The 15,403-nt window shown below is 42.7% G+C and overlaps 1 protein-coding gene across 11 annotated transcripts in view; it reads right to left on the bottom strand.

The window, feature by feature from the left end:
* WDR93 (WD repeat domain 93) overlaps nucleotides 1-15,403 on the bottom strand; it is a 694,060-nt gene that overhangs the window by 394,596 nt on the left and 284,061 nt on the right. The window lies entirely within an intron of this gene.

Below are 15,403 nucleotides of genomic sequence, written 5' to 3'. Positions count from 1 at the left end.
CAGACAGATTTGCACAACACTACGGTGTGGATAAAAAATCTTACAATGCAGCGTGCGCGATTGTTAAAGGTCGCTGGCGCTTAGGTAAATTCAGTCCGATAATCACCAAAACTGAATCACTCAGAAACTGTACAGCTCAGCGAGCTGAAATAAGATCTTTAAAGATGGCACTTGAAAATGCCGACCGCGAGTTCCCCACACTAATATTGTGCGATTCGCATTATTGCGTCTAGTCTTACAATAATGACATGCAGACATGGATCAAAAAAGGTTACAAAGATGAGACTGGTGCCACAATAAAGCATAAAAACTTTGGGAGCAAGTAGTTCTTTTACAGAAAGAACTACAAAAGACTCACGTGATACATACACTGAGTCATCAACGTGATGGCGTTCACGTTGCGGGGAATTCATTGGCTAACAGAGCCACGGCGGCAGCTGTTCAACCGGCTTCCGTAGCTACAAAAAAGCGTACAAAAAACAAATAGACGGTGAAACGCTACTAGCACTAAAAGCCGCAATGAAAGGCAACCATGCAGCGTTACCTCTAAATTATCCACTCGGAAATAAATAATTGATGCGAACTCCGTTCCTTTTGCTCAAATCCCTGGAGTGGGGGATAAAGTAATTCCAAACACAAACTGGAGAGCTTACTTGATTCAAGAAGCACACATGGGAATGGGTCTGAGGCACCAAGAGATCTCTAATATAATTACAATAAAAAGACTGGTGGCCGGGGATGAGCGTGCAAATTTATAACTTTGCAATGGATTGTCAGAACTGCAATAGAAATCGCAGTTGTGAACCGGACCAGACAATCGCCAGGACACCTTTATTAGAAAGCATCAGGCTATCTATACGCAGAAATCCAGACGGAGAAATGCGATCCCATAATTATTAAGACGAGATTCATTTGGATGTGGCCCCAGTTCTCGGCTGACGCCAGAACTGTTATAAAAGATTTGGGAGCCTTTATCGGCACATACGCAATTGGCATGCTACATTCTGACTAGGGTCCTGCGTTTAGCTCTCGAGCTTACAAGGAGGCCATGACCAGAATGGGCATTGCATTTCGGTACTCTAGTCCATTCCATCCCGAGGGAAATGCGGTAGTGGAGAGAAAAAACCATGACATAAAGCAATCTATAACGTCGGGGGTATTAGGTTCGGGTGACGGGTCGGTCAGTGTCCAACGTAGTCTTAACAATCTGCCAAGAAATTCTCTAAGAGGTATCACTCCATACGAACTTTTGTTCGGTACTAGAATGATCATCCAGGACCTAGATTGTCAGACTTCAGTGGTGAAACAAAAAACCTTTGATATCAAAGATCGTTTGGCTGTTTTACAGGACTTAAATGAAACAAGAAGAAGTCTAAGTAACACAAAGCTAAAGCCAACGGCCACTGAAGACAAACCACCTGTCCCAGCAAGACCTGTCTGGATTCCAAAGATTGGGGATCTAGTCAGAGAAAAGATCGCGGTGAAGAAGGAATTTGGGCCTTCTTACAGAAAAGCTGTACCTGTCTTAGCTGTCAGCGGAACAAGATCAGTAGTACTACCACCCCTTGCTGGTAAAAAGGAGAACAGAGTTGTATCAATCGACCTGGTAAAACCACAATCATGTGGCCAATAATAAGTAGTAGGCCCAGTGGACTCCCAAGAAGTAGCAGAAGACCAAACCTTGCTACAATCCAAGAGGTTGAAACTGAAAGACTAATCACTTTTGATAAACCTGCAGTAAATAAAAAAGGACTATGCAACAAAGCCATGGAACGTGTGCCTCTTGAAACCCAAATTGCAACAGTTCGTCAAGAAACACCTGTCTACAATGATGTAGCCTCTGAACATACATATCCAAAGATAAATGAAAGTCCGGAAGCGATTCCAACAATTGACAGAACTGCATCTGGCTACTTCATCAATTTCGATGACTTTTCTGATGATCCAAGTGAACATGAAGAAACGCCAGCAACAAAAACTTTCAAAGAAAAAATGACTGAACTCTTTTATCAACTCAAAGAAACATATCTGATATCACCATGGATTGAATTATGGATTGTGTTAGGTGTACTTTTCCTCCTACTTTGGCTCATCTTGGTTTTATGTCTGGGTAGATTTATTGATGGAAAATATAGTACAATGGACACAGCAAGTCAGAATATCAACTTGGTCCTAAAGCCACACAGATCTTCTCACATCGAAAGAAGAGAACTGTCATCAGTGAACATCACAGCCATTCCAATACCTGGTGGTGTAGCATGGGACAAAACGGATTACGAAATCTATGGCCCGATTGAGCTCTTGAAATATCCACACCAGTTCAAGGTTTCATTAAGTGACTTTGTATCACCAAGAACTTTCTCTGATGATTGGGACTTTGAAAATATTAATAATATGATGTCAGATTTAGAAATGTCAGCAAAATTTACAGAGCGCACAGAAGGATACAAAGTTCCCTGAGGAGAAGGGAGGGGGGGGGTTTGTTAGGACGAAAGGTTATATTATAGTGGAGAGAATCTCATACAGAGTGTGAAGTCAAGGAACTGAGAGGTTCCATTGTCGGAATTAGAGAGCCTCACACACCCAGGGCGTTTAGGTGTGGAACACACCCTAACCGTAGGGTGTCCAGTGTCATCATTGGCTCACTGCTCCTCGTCAGACCGGCGCTGCAATGTCTGACGGGGTGCTTAGAGGCACCCTTTTAACGGAGGTCTTTTATTCCTTGCCGATGGTGTGTGTGAGTCAGAAGGAAGATAGTGTAGTCAGTGTGGAATATGTGAGTATTAAAAAGGGTAACCAGTCCACAATAGGATTTATTGGCGTGGCTGCTTCCCCGATTAAAAGGGGGTGAGAGGGGAGCTAGAGACTGTAGTAAGTATCAGAACCTAACTCAACCCCCTGATGTGGTCAACATGTTTCTCACCATCCGGCGATTCGTCAGGACCAGAACAGAGTACTACACGTGAAAGGGGGGGTTTCAAACAAAAGAAGAAAACACAGATACAACCTCACTGGGTCGGTTGAAAAGAGGGCCTAAGGTCCTGCTCTAGTTATGCGACCTGTGGAATGAAAGGAAAACAGAAGAACAGAAACAGGTTCAAACATATCTCACAATAATAATTTATACTTTGATAAAGTGTTAGGTCACTCTGAGATATATTGCTCTCCACATTGAGGGGTACGGGGTACAAAAACGTGCAGGGAGTGCATTTTAACAACTCATTCATAGTCGGTTCTTTGTTAATACGACTCTAATCTCTCAATGGAGAATGTTGTAAATAAAAAGCTAAGCCGCCGAATCCATCCATGCAGCACCCCAGCCAGGGGAACACCAGTGGGAACAAACCAACAGTATCTTACCCTAAGGGCGACTAAAAGGGCCTCGCAGTCTGCTCCCGTGAGGCCAGCGCTGTCTGGCGGTTGTGCCTGCAGAATGTAAAGGAGCAGGGAATGTGGTTGAGATGTCAAGGGTATGTGGTAAGACAGGGGTGCCTGTTGATTGGGGCTCCCTCACTGTGATGAGATGGTTGATCCCAGGCACGGTCAGGGCAAGGGGGCGGGGACGTATTTCAGTGTACAGAATAAATATCATTTGGCTCTACCATTAATCATGGCTACATCCTAGTAATCCGGTGGGGCAACAGAGGTGGCAAGGCTCCCACAATGAGAACTAAGTGGGAATGGTGTCAGGTGCAAGGCCACTGCTGTCAGCGGCATTGTCTATGGTGTGGCGTGGCGGCGGGTGGCTCACCCAGCGGGGCTGTAGATAGAGTCAGCAGATGACTGTGCCTGTAGCTGACCGGGTGAGGTGTAGCCTACAAGGCAGATGGAGAGTGCGTAAGTTGCGCGGTGTAGTCCGCGTTCAACTACAAGCGAGGGTACCAGGGTGTAATATACCCTTCAGGGCAGAGGCCGATTACACCAGAAGGACGAAGGGTGAGGAGGGGGAGGGGGAGGGGGAGAGAGAAGGGAGAAAGGGGACGGGAAGCGGGAAGAGAGAGCGCTCGCAGGCTTACCTTAGTCCGGGCGCTGGGACGCTGAGAAACCTACCCCTCACGCTCGCGGCACCTGGTCAGAGTGCGGAGCAACTGGTAGAGGGTCTATGAGTGGGACCGCATATAAAGCCCTTGGGCAGTAGTGTCATCTGTCTTGATTGAGCGCACGTCATACACAAGCGCGTCGGCAGATTGGAACTCCGGGTGATGGAGTAGGTCGCAAACGTGGCGGCCATGATGGAGTGGTGAGGCGATCAGCGTTGTGCGTTATGCGCATGCGCACCTACGACCCCGGATCTAGGGGGTTGAGTGTGGAGCAATGTTGATTGTGCGGCGGCCATGATTGAGAGGGCAAAGTCGCTAACATTGATGGGCTAAATGGACTGGATGTTGTGTATTGCTCGGGTGGCCGTGTTGGGCAAGTTATTGATGTACTCAGTGGTCTGCTATGTGGTCTATTTAGGGTGCATTGAGCGTTGTATCCTATTCAGATAGTTAAGGTGGTCGGTTTGGGGTCCAACCAGGTTACCACATAAGCAAGAATACAGCACGTTTCCCATGCTTGATTTGGGGGGGGGGGGGGCGGAAGGTGGCAAGGTTAAGATAGCTAGGGATTGTGAATTAGGTGGCCACTGATCCCTCAGGTCCACTCACGTTAGAAAGGCATGGATACAGGGTGTACCAGGGGTAGAAAGTGGTTCACCTAGACACGGCGGCCCAAGGGACCGAATCATTAAGTCCTACTGTGTCCAGCTGTAGGCGATGCACCCATCTCTGTTCCAATTTAAATAATGTCTGTCTGGACATGCCTGGTTGGGACTCAAGCACTAACCACTGGAGGCTGTCTGCAGAGTGGTTGTGTTGTTGATAGTGTTCGTACAGTCTCGTGTGGGTCCTGGAGCACCGTATGCTACTCTTGTGCTCCGTTATTCTCAATTTCACCTGTCTCATGGTCATACCTACATATAGCTTATCACAGGGGCAAGTCAGTAGGTAGATGCATTTCGTGCTAAGACAGTTGGTGTGTTTATTGAGTTTCCAAGTGAAAGAGTCCGTAAGTCTGATCTCTTTACATTGTCTGGACTGGGGACATACTGCACAGCCACCGCACGGGTAGTGTCCGACTACTGGGGGGAGGTGCCATAATGTTTGTTGCCCACTATTATGTTGTTTCTTAGGGCGTGTGTGTATCAAAGAATCTTTGAGGTTTGCTGTGCGTTTAAAGGCAAACCTGGGTTTGGGTAGTATAGTGCCTCCTGCGTTTAGCATGCCCCAGTGTTTGTTAACGGTCTTTTTGATGAAGTTGGAATTCCTGGTAAAGCTGGTGACACAGGTAATCAAATCATCACGTTCTTTCTGGTGTACTTCAAGAAAGGCCTCTCTATAGTTGTTGAGTGCTCTCTTAATGGAGTCCCTTATTATTTTCTTGGGGTACCCTCTCTCCATCAGTTTGTGTTGTAGGGTGTTAGCCTCTTGTCTATAGTCATCCCTAGAGGTACAGTTTCTTCGTACCCGTAAGAATTGGCCGAAGGGTAGATTCTCGCGTAATGCTCTTGGGTGATGGCTATTAAACAGGAGGAGGCTATTTCTGTCAGTATTCTTCCGGAAAAGGGTAGTGCTCAGTCCGGCTGTGCCTAGCCGTATCGTGAGGTCTAGGAATGGGAGAGTCGTCGCAGATATAGTGCCTGTAAATTTGAGGTATGGATTCTGTTGATTGATCCATGTACAGAATTGAGTGCAAGAATCCCGATCACCTTTCCATAGTATCAGGACGTCGTCGATGTAATGACGCCACAGTGTCAGATTTTCCCTGAAAGGGTTGGATTCCGGGTAAATGACCAGGTTTTCAAAGGCCATGATTTTTTGCAGGGTTCATCAAATTATGAAGAAATGTAGTGTTTTAATCATTATTCTCATCACTATCTGCACAACTCTGCTAATCCTAGGAATGTTTTTACTTATAGTCAATGGGAACATTGTCCAACACCGCCAAAAGGCAGCTCGAAATCATTTTATGAGAAATTCCCATACTTCTCAGGGTTTAACAACACTGATCCAGAAACGTTCTATTTCAAAATGTTAAATAAGACAGGAATGAAATACATGTTGACAAATACTAAAGTGATTTATTCTGAAAATTTTTATGAAAAAATGTCTACATTTGGTTTTGAATTTTGGAAAAACAACATTGAAACAAAAACCATCTGGGGTACAAAAGACTGGCAGGTACAAGGTTTAGAATCATTATTCAGAGCATGCATGATCCCAGAACAGATAATATTCCTGAATGATACCATTCAACAAACAACCTGTCTCGGCCTAGCCAAGATAAAAGACTTAAACAAACTGTCTATTCCAAAGTCCATACCTGATACAGATGTGGAGATAGACGTATCCCATATTTTACACCAAAACAGAACAAATCCTGATTGGAAAAAATGGTTGATCTGGCCCACAGACACAAATAACTGTCAAGATAGATTCCTGAACAAAATACAGGGGTTCAAACAGACCAGGCCAGACCCAAGATACTCCCAGAGACAGCATCCAGGGATAGATACAGTGTAGGAAAGCTATGTCTTGAATGGCTACAGAAATCCACACTGGCTGAAATTAAGCAACACTTGACTTTACTTAAAGAAGGTGCTGACTTGCGAGATTTCATACTGGGACCTCGCAAACAGCGTCAAAAAAGTTTCATATACGCCGGTATATACGCTGCTTACAACGAAGCTTGGAAAGTAATGCAAATTGAAACTGCTGTAAAAATACGAGAAAATGATCGTATTAATTTGGAAAAATCACTTTCTGTAGTGGACAATGGGTTAACGACTCTGTCCTCCAGAATTTATTCACTGGACCTCATTGTATCATCTGCTATTGATATAATAGAGCCGGGCTTGCTAATGTTACAACATGGCCAGTCCCAATTGCGTTCTATTGTACAGTTAGGCTGGACGTTACAAAATCTGCGTTCAGGCTACGTGCCATGGCGACTAATCAACATAACATCATTATTTTCTATCTTTAACCTTACTGATAAACAAATCAGTTTGGCACAAACAGGAGCAGACTATACGATTCTGAGCATTGGAAAACTTGAGAGATTACCATTGACAATGTCAGAGAGACCTGTCATTGAATGGATAATACATGGTACAATTACAATTCCGATAACAAATTTTCAGTTTCATTGCCAAAAGTATATACCAGCAGGCCTGTATGAAAGGTTGGGTAAAAGATACATCAAATCAAGCTGGAATATACCATATACACATAGATGTTATAGTGAAGGCAAAAAATAGGTATTTCTTAGTGGTAACAACTGTAAAAATTCAACGTAGCACTTCTGTGTCAAGGTATTAACTTGCATGGAGCCTGCGAAGGTTCATCGAACAATCTTTCATGTCACCTGCACTGCACTCCTGCAACACAGATAGAGCCTTTTTTCAGACAGCTTTCTAACGGCAGCTACGTTATAATAAGTGACCGCAGCTGTTGTGGCATGGTGCCAGGAAAAGCCTATCTTGTGAGCGTTACTTCCAGGGTCATTTGCTGTATGCAAGTATTGTATCCAAACAGCAAACCAGACAAGGAGGCAATAATATGGCCTTTTCTGAATATCTCTTCTATTCGAATTGATACTTTAAGCAGAATGAAATCTATTCTTTTACAGACAACTGTGCCTTTAACCTCGTCCAAAGAGACGTATGATCTGCAAGTTGCAAGGACAGCGGCAGAGATACATACCCTATTATCAACAAATTGCCCCGTGCATTTCGTAGAAATGTCAGATACCAGTGGCATCGTACATGTATTTAAGAAAAAAAATTTGGGACTGTTAGCACCCTTTGAGACAGTTCTTGGCATCTTCCCGAATTTTGTGCATTCTGTATTCGGCGGACTGCCTCTTCTTTTGTGACTCGTAGCAGGAATTTTATTTTTGTTCCTTCTGCTCCGATATGGTAAGTCAAGCCACAGACAAAACTCAGGCAACAATGGAAGAAACGATCCTAGCGATGAGATACCGAGAAAGGATTACTAAGGTCCTCGGCTTGGCGAAGTTAAGAGATCTGAATACTACCTGGTTTCTTTCATTCAGACCAATCTGGCAAGATTGCATCTTACCTGTGCTTCGATGCCTGCTATGCGGAGAAGAATGCGTTTTGGACATCTGTCTTACACTACCATCAGCAGTACCAATGGATATCGATACTTTGCTTGGTTCAGTAACGGCTCATGTAATGTGTTGTCCCCAGGGGCTACCTATTCTGATGACGGCATTCGTTGAGACCTCACCATTACGATTAGGTGGCGGTGAGGTACGAGATGAAAGCGGCACACAGGTACAACCTTCCGTGAACATTGCTGATCCAGACATCGATGATAGCAATGCTTCGCACATTTGCACTATTTCTACTTTTTCGGACCTGGTCCAACTTTCACCTACTGTTGTAGACGAATTCTTTGCCAGCATATCTGAACTTATGTTCTCCCCTAACAACGAGAATAACTTTTGAAACAAAACATGAGCACACAGGGTTCCCTGAACTCTGAATTCGGCCTTCAGTTTTTGATAAACAACACTACTGAAAACAATTGGAACTATTTTTTCCCCTGAAAGCGAAATAATTTTTTTTCCATTTCCAAAATATTTACTTTTTTCTGGCACATGGCACTCTGCTTAAAGTAGAACTATTCTTAAAGAACAGAACTTCTATTTTTTAAAAACTCTATAGACAATATTATGACTTAGCCTCTAGCACATGTACAGTATTGTATAAATATGTGATGAAATGGTCTCGACCTTCTCTTCTGTATTAAGAGCCATTTCATAAATGTCATTTTCGCAAATCATTCAGTCAACATACCATATATGCATTATTTGAATGTTACCTCTGCTTGAAAACGTACAGTATGATACTCATTTTTTCGTGTACATACCATTTCAAGTGCATTTTATGTATTTTGGGGTGGGTTGGAAAACACATGCATCGTTATATGTTTAGTATTGCTTAGTATTTAGTAATGATGGACATTATACGTGGAGTGGGTGTTGTCAACGTATCTAGGACCCTATTTAAATATTCCCGATTCATGCCCTTATGTGGTTAAAACAAATCATATCCTTATAAAGGGATAAGAATCATATCCATATTTAGTCATAGCCAATGCAGTCCAAATACGGCAAGGCTACTCCCATAGACTCCTAGAAAGTACAACGCGTTCTTTAAACAAACCAAGCCTCCAGCAGCCCGGGAATTCCCCCCTGCTTTTGTTTTGATTTGTACAAGAACTCCTGGAGTGCAGAAAGAACTGCGAGTTCTTAGTGACGTCTTATGTCCAACCTTACGTCAAACTCGGCACCTTCCAGGTATAAATATACCAGCATCTGCCTTAAGCAAACACACAGTGGTTTGGAGCAGATCGGCTATCTACTTACCCGAAGCCCAGCTGTAGCGAGTGCCGAAGGAAGCCGACCCTCCCATTGACGCACTGAGAGAAACGCTGTCTTTTCTCCTGCCGAGAAATCCATCTCCAGTGTTTCCAGTCACCTTTGCGGGTTGCTGGGAGATCGAGTCCTGAGAAAGAGATACAAGACCTCCTTCATTCTATAACCAAGGTACGGAGCTGATTAGATCCTTAGAGAATTCTTGATTCAGATTCTTGGCAAAAACTAACTTAACTTAAACATCAGCTCACTTACTCCTTCCCACGTACTAGGCTTAGGTTAGGTACACCGGGGTAGGCGTATCTTAAAAGCACCAGTTGAGTACGTTTAGTCAATGATTTTGTGTATGTATATATTTTATCCGTTTTAAGTATCTTATGTCTTAGAAACCATATAAATGCTTTTGCAGTATTATTTCATAATACTCCTTTTACTGTACGCACTTTACTTTATGACAAGTATTGCAATTATGGCAATTCACTTCTCTTGCATGAGAAAGAGGACTGCTCAATAAATAACAACTTTTATTGAAAACGCCTGTCTCTCTGTTTCTCTGCACTCCTGGTGAATCTAAGCATGCACGATTGACTGAGTGAAATAGCTGTCTATTGTTTTCACACGACTCTGGAGATATACTCCTTATTCTGGAGGGAGCAAAGTTGTCATGTTTATGCGGTTGTCAGAAAATAATCCCTTCTTATCTATTCAGGAAAGTTAACCCCTTCCTGTTCACTTGAGAAAGTTTCTAGTGACCTCTGAGCTAGCTGGCATTCATAATTAAGTCTAACATATTCAGTAGAGACCTAGTCGACCTCAGTCCTACGTCTAAACTATCGTTTATGTTATTCCAATGCGCAGAGCCTATTGGGAATATAGGAACTACACTACACTCTAAAATGCACCTCTGATGGGTGGAACCTACCCTTTCCATTCCATGTTAGCAGTGAAGGTCTCCTTGAAACTGCTATGAGTTATAGTCTAATAATAACTTTTTCTATGGATGCTTTCAGTGATTCGATATTAAATCAATCGAACAGACATTGACACACAATACCACAATAGTGACAGAGGCCTTTAATGCTATCTTGAAGAGGATAAATGTTCTGAAACGTGTTAGTTGTCTTGGCCTCCATTTCAGCCCTCCCAACTACAGTATATGCCTTTTGGTGTGAATAGAAAACTGACTGCTAAACAGATTTCTGGATATGCATTAACAAACTAGAGAGTCCAGTATGAAATGAAATGATAATTTATAAAGCGTTACTAATACCCTGTGGTGTCTAGGCACTACCTTTCCAATGAACAAAGAGGGAGTGAGCTAGTGGCTGAATAGTCAGGGTTTAAGGCCTCTCCTAAACATGACCAGGTGTGATTCTCTCTAGAGAGTTAAGGGAAGAGAATTCCAGAGCCTGACTGCGGTAGGAACAAAGCTCCTGCCGCCCCATCTCACCTTTTTGAATCTTGGGGTAACTAAATTACCACTGGAGGCTGACCTGAGGGATCACGGAGGAATGTATGGTCTAATGTAGTGGGGTAGCCGACTTGGACCCTTACCATGCAGGGATTTGAAGGCTATGCATAGGATATTAACAAATTACTTCCAAATGGGGCCCAAAAGATCCTTGCATTTAAAGAAACTGTGATTATCTTCAAGCCATACCATTTTATTAGGATCCCGCCTCAACAACATGTCAGCTCTATTAAATACTTAGGGCCTGGTATTATGTTGGTCGGACCGCTGACAGCCCGTTGTTGGCATTAGGACAGCCCTTCGGTCTGACCACTGTATAACGTTACTGGCGGTTGGACCCACAGCTGTGTGACATGAAAGCGTCACCTCTCCCAGGATCATAGGTCCTGACGGTGCGGCGGTTGGAAAAGCTGGCCTGGCCCAGCCATGAAAAGGTTGTCAGAAGGCAATGAGGTTGCCCCCAACTGGCCCCCTGGCGTCGCAGCCTGTGCCAACATGTGCCTGGGGCACATGTAGTGTCTCCCTACCTGAGCATTGTTGTGTGTGCACCGTGTGCCATGCACGAAATGGTGCATGGCACACGGTGGACTCACGTGCTGAAAGCACTCAACGGCAGAGGCATCTGCTGCAGCATATTCCTATGGCCACAGCATGCCCCCGCCATGGTACCAATCCCTTCTGACCACCAGCCGGGAGGTAAAATGGAAATACAGCGGTTGCACCGCCACATGCTTCTCAGTGGTCTCCTGAGCGATGCAATATCGGCCAGCGGTCCGACCACCCGGTATCGTAATCGGGCCATTACTCTTCCTTACTGCGCACATCCATCTATAGTTCCTCACACTGGCACGTGTGCCTAACCATATATCAACACAAAACATATGTTTATGTGATTTTTAAAGCGCATAGCTGCCCAAGGGCTTTCCAGCGCTGCAGAGAGGAGGACGGAGTGTTGTGGAGGAGCACTCATGGGAAGAGCCAGGTTTTGATATTCTTCCTGAAGCTGTGTATGTCCTTTAGGATTCTCACTTCCGTGGACATTGAGTTCCAGAGTTTTGGGACCAAGTGGGAAAATGATCTTCCTCCCCATCTGGCTCTTTTTATCCTCGTTGAGCTCATGAGGAAGTCAGATGTTGACCTGAGGGACCTCCTGGGGACATATGGGGAAATGAGGGATTGTAACAAGACAGGCCCCCTGCCGTGCATAGCTTTGAATTATTTTGCCTTGCTTCAAAGACAGTTTGTCTTCTGGATGTTACATTTTCACTGCTCCTTTCATTGACTTTCTTATATTGGCGCATTTGTTTTTCTATAAATAAACTTCCCTGACTTCATAATATCTCCGTATATTGTTAGCCTTCATCATATTTGTTTTGCACACTCTATGCACTGAAGGTTGATATCTATGAGCAAGTTGCGCAATCCGAAGTTTGTTTTTGTGCCTTTCAAAGACGTCTCTTCAGCAACATCTTCATTGTCCTCAGCGTCAGACCCCTCATCTCACGCCGATCAAATGGCAGGTGTATCCTCTAATCGTTCTTCCTCCACGCAATCCACTTCCAATAAATCTTCTCCACCTAATACGTCTTCTAAACGCCTAAAACAAGATCCTCCATCTCCTGACAAACCATCATTGTCTATATTTATGTAACTAATTTTACAGGAGATTCGCGCTTTGCGCCCGTTTGTAGAAGAAACCAACAGTAAAATGCAGTTCTTGAGGAGAAGTGGTCTACTATGGATAATAGAGTATCATCTATAGAGCAGCAAGTTTCAGAAATACAAGTTAATTCACAACGCATTGCCTCTTTGGAAAAATCAGTTCTTGCTTAGAAAACAGGAATAGGAGGAATAATCTACGCATATACGGACTACTGGAAGCTTTGGAAGGTGATGATCCCGTAACTTTCTTCACCTCTTTTCTTCCAAAACTCTTGGAAATGCCAGTGTCAACTTCCCTCACCATTCAAAGAGCCCGCAGGCTTGGTCCTCGTTTATCTTCTTCAACTAAACCACGAGGTGTCATCATTCTTTTTTTTAAATTTACGTTATCTCCTTTCAGTTCTATCTTCAGCTAGATCTAAACGTCAAATTTCCTGGCTAGGTATTTTTATCTCAAGATGTATCCAATGCCACTGCGGCTCAACAAAAGGAATTTTTGAATCTTCGTGGTCTTTTGCGCACTCTCAGAGCTAGATTTGGTTTATTCCATCCATGCATTTTCAAAGTTACTTACCATAATCAAACATGGACCTTTCAAGATCCTGCAGAACTCAAGAACTTTATTCATATTCAAACCAATAGTCACATGGATACTTCTACTTCTTCCAATGGTTGATTGTCTAACCTTCTTCTTTCTTACAGGATTTTTGCTGTCTGTTCTACATATACCTGTTTATTGCAGTTTTGATTCTGTTTTGATGTTCCTTAACTAGTTTTATTAAAATGTTTTCTCGATTTTCTTTGGTTTCAAGGCTTACAACTTGAGGATGTTATGTCTTGTTTCCCCTTTTCTTTTTTCCATATATATTGTTGGTTTGTTATATGTATCCTAATGTATTTTCATGTTGTTAACCACTTCCTATATTTATTTATATAGATTCATTGATGAGTCTACCCTTGACTTCATTTGGCTCCCTCCCTTCGTCTTCCGTTCCGGTCTGGGTGAGCTCCCAAATTCTGGACGGTCCATCTTGTTAGGTGTCACCATACCCCTGTTGTCCTCTCTTATGTTCCCCTCAGGTATGTTTTTCTCAGTCATCCTTTTTGGATATGTACTGTCTCTTCTTGTACTCTTTTCTCTTTTTCCTTTCCCTTTTTCCCTTCTCTCTTCATTTTATTCATTGATTAAGCTCACTTTCTCCCTGCTTTTTCCCTTTTTTAACGCTTATATTTGCATAAACTTCTTCTCCTCTGCTTTACTTTATTCTGGCACTTTCTCTAATGTTCTATATTTTTCTTACTTCTTCTTTTTTCTGTTATTTTTTGGCAACGTCTTACTTTTATGACCTATTGTGGTTCTAGTTTCTATTGATTTTTTGTTGTTTGTAAATTCGGAGTTATCTCCTGGAATGTAAAAGGTTTTATTAGCCCTATTAAACGGCAGAGAGTCCTTTCTCATCTAGCCTCTTATAACCCTGATACAGCTCTTTTGCAAGAGACCCATCTTACAGAGGCTGAATCTCTTAAATTAAAAAGGAACTGGGTGGGTACGGTCTTGTTCTCACCTTCCACCAATAAGAAGAATGGCGTTGCCATTTTATGTCATAAGAAATTGAAATGTAAAGTTTTGTCTCAAGAAAATGATGTCAATGGCAGGTGGATACTTGCTAAGTTACTAATCAACTCTATACCCTTAACTGTTTTTAATATCTATGGTCCTACACAACCTGATTGCTCTTTCTGGCCTTCAATCACGAACAAATGTATTCAATATAAAGATGACTCATTTATTTTAGGTGGTGAACCAGATTATAGATCCGTTCCTTGATCGTAAATCCACAGTTCGCTTCATACCTCACAAATCTCACAAACAATTTCTCAATACTATTTTGCAGTCACATTTTATTGAGACTCTCATCCTGACACTCTGGATTTTTCCTTTTTCTCTCCCCCTCATGCATCTTTCTCTCGTCTCAACTACATTTTTCTTTCTCCATCTTTATATCAAAATTTGCTGTCTTCTTCTATTGCACCCACAGTGATCTCAGACCATGCCCCCGTTGTAACAGACCTTTATTTACTCCCACCACATCCTAAGTTTTCCCGCTGGCGCTTTAATACTTCTCTTCTTACTGATCCTTTTTTCTCTTCTTCTTTTCGTACCTTTACTAATGATTTATTTTTGATTAATTCTGACCTAATACCTTTCCCCATATTCTATGGGATTCCTTTAAGGCTACTGCACGAGGATTCATTATTGACTTTGTCTCTAAGAAAAAAACAATATCAACAGAAACGGAAGTCCTCACTAGCGCATATCAAATTGTTGAAACATCAATTTTATACCTCCTCTGATAAATCTATTTCACCTGATCTTTTACGAGCTAAATCAGAGTTCAATAAATCTACTACCGATAATGCCTCTTCGATACTTCTTTGTAGTAGTGCTTGTTATTATGGTGGTCGTAATAAGTCAGGGAAGCTTTTAGCTAACTTTCTTAAAGCACGTAAGGAGCGTACTCTTATAGACTCTATTTATTCCTTTGATAATACTCTTGTTCATAAAGATAAAGAGATAGTGGACGAATTTATTTATCAACATATCTACACTCCAGAATCTGCACCAATTTCTTCCCTTATTCAGACCTACCTTGAGAAACTCCCGAAACCCTCTACTTCTCATGTTAATTTTCCTGACCTTGAAGCTGACCTTTCATTACACAAGCTCTCCGCGGCCTTGAATACCCTTACTAAAGGAAAATCACCTAGTTCAGATGTTTTCCCAGTTGAATTTTACTTGCATTTTTCTGATCTTTTACTTCC

Source organism: Lissotriton helveticus, chromosome 3_1 (assembly GCF_964261635.1).
Source record: "Lissotriton helveticus chromosome 3_1, aLisHel1.1, whole genome shotgun sequence".
Lineage (NCBI taxonomy): Eukaryota > Metazoa > Chordata > Amphibia > Caudata > Salamandridae > Lissotriton > Lissotriton helveticus.
The sequence above is the reverse complement of the archived record's forward strand: the minus strand, read 5'-3'. Positions and strand labels throughout refer to the sequence as shown.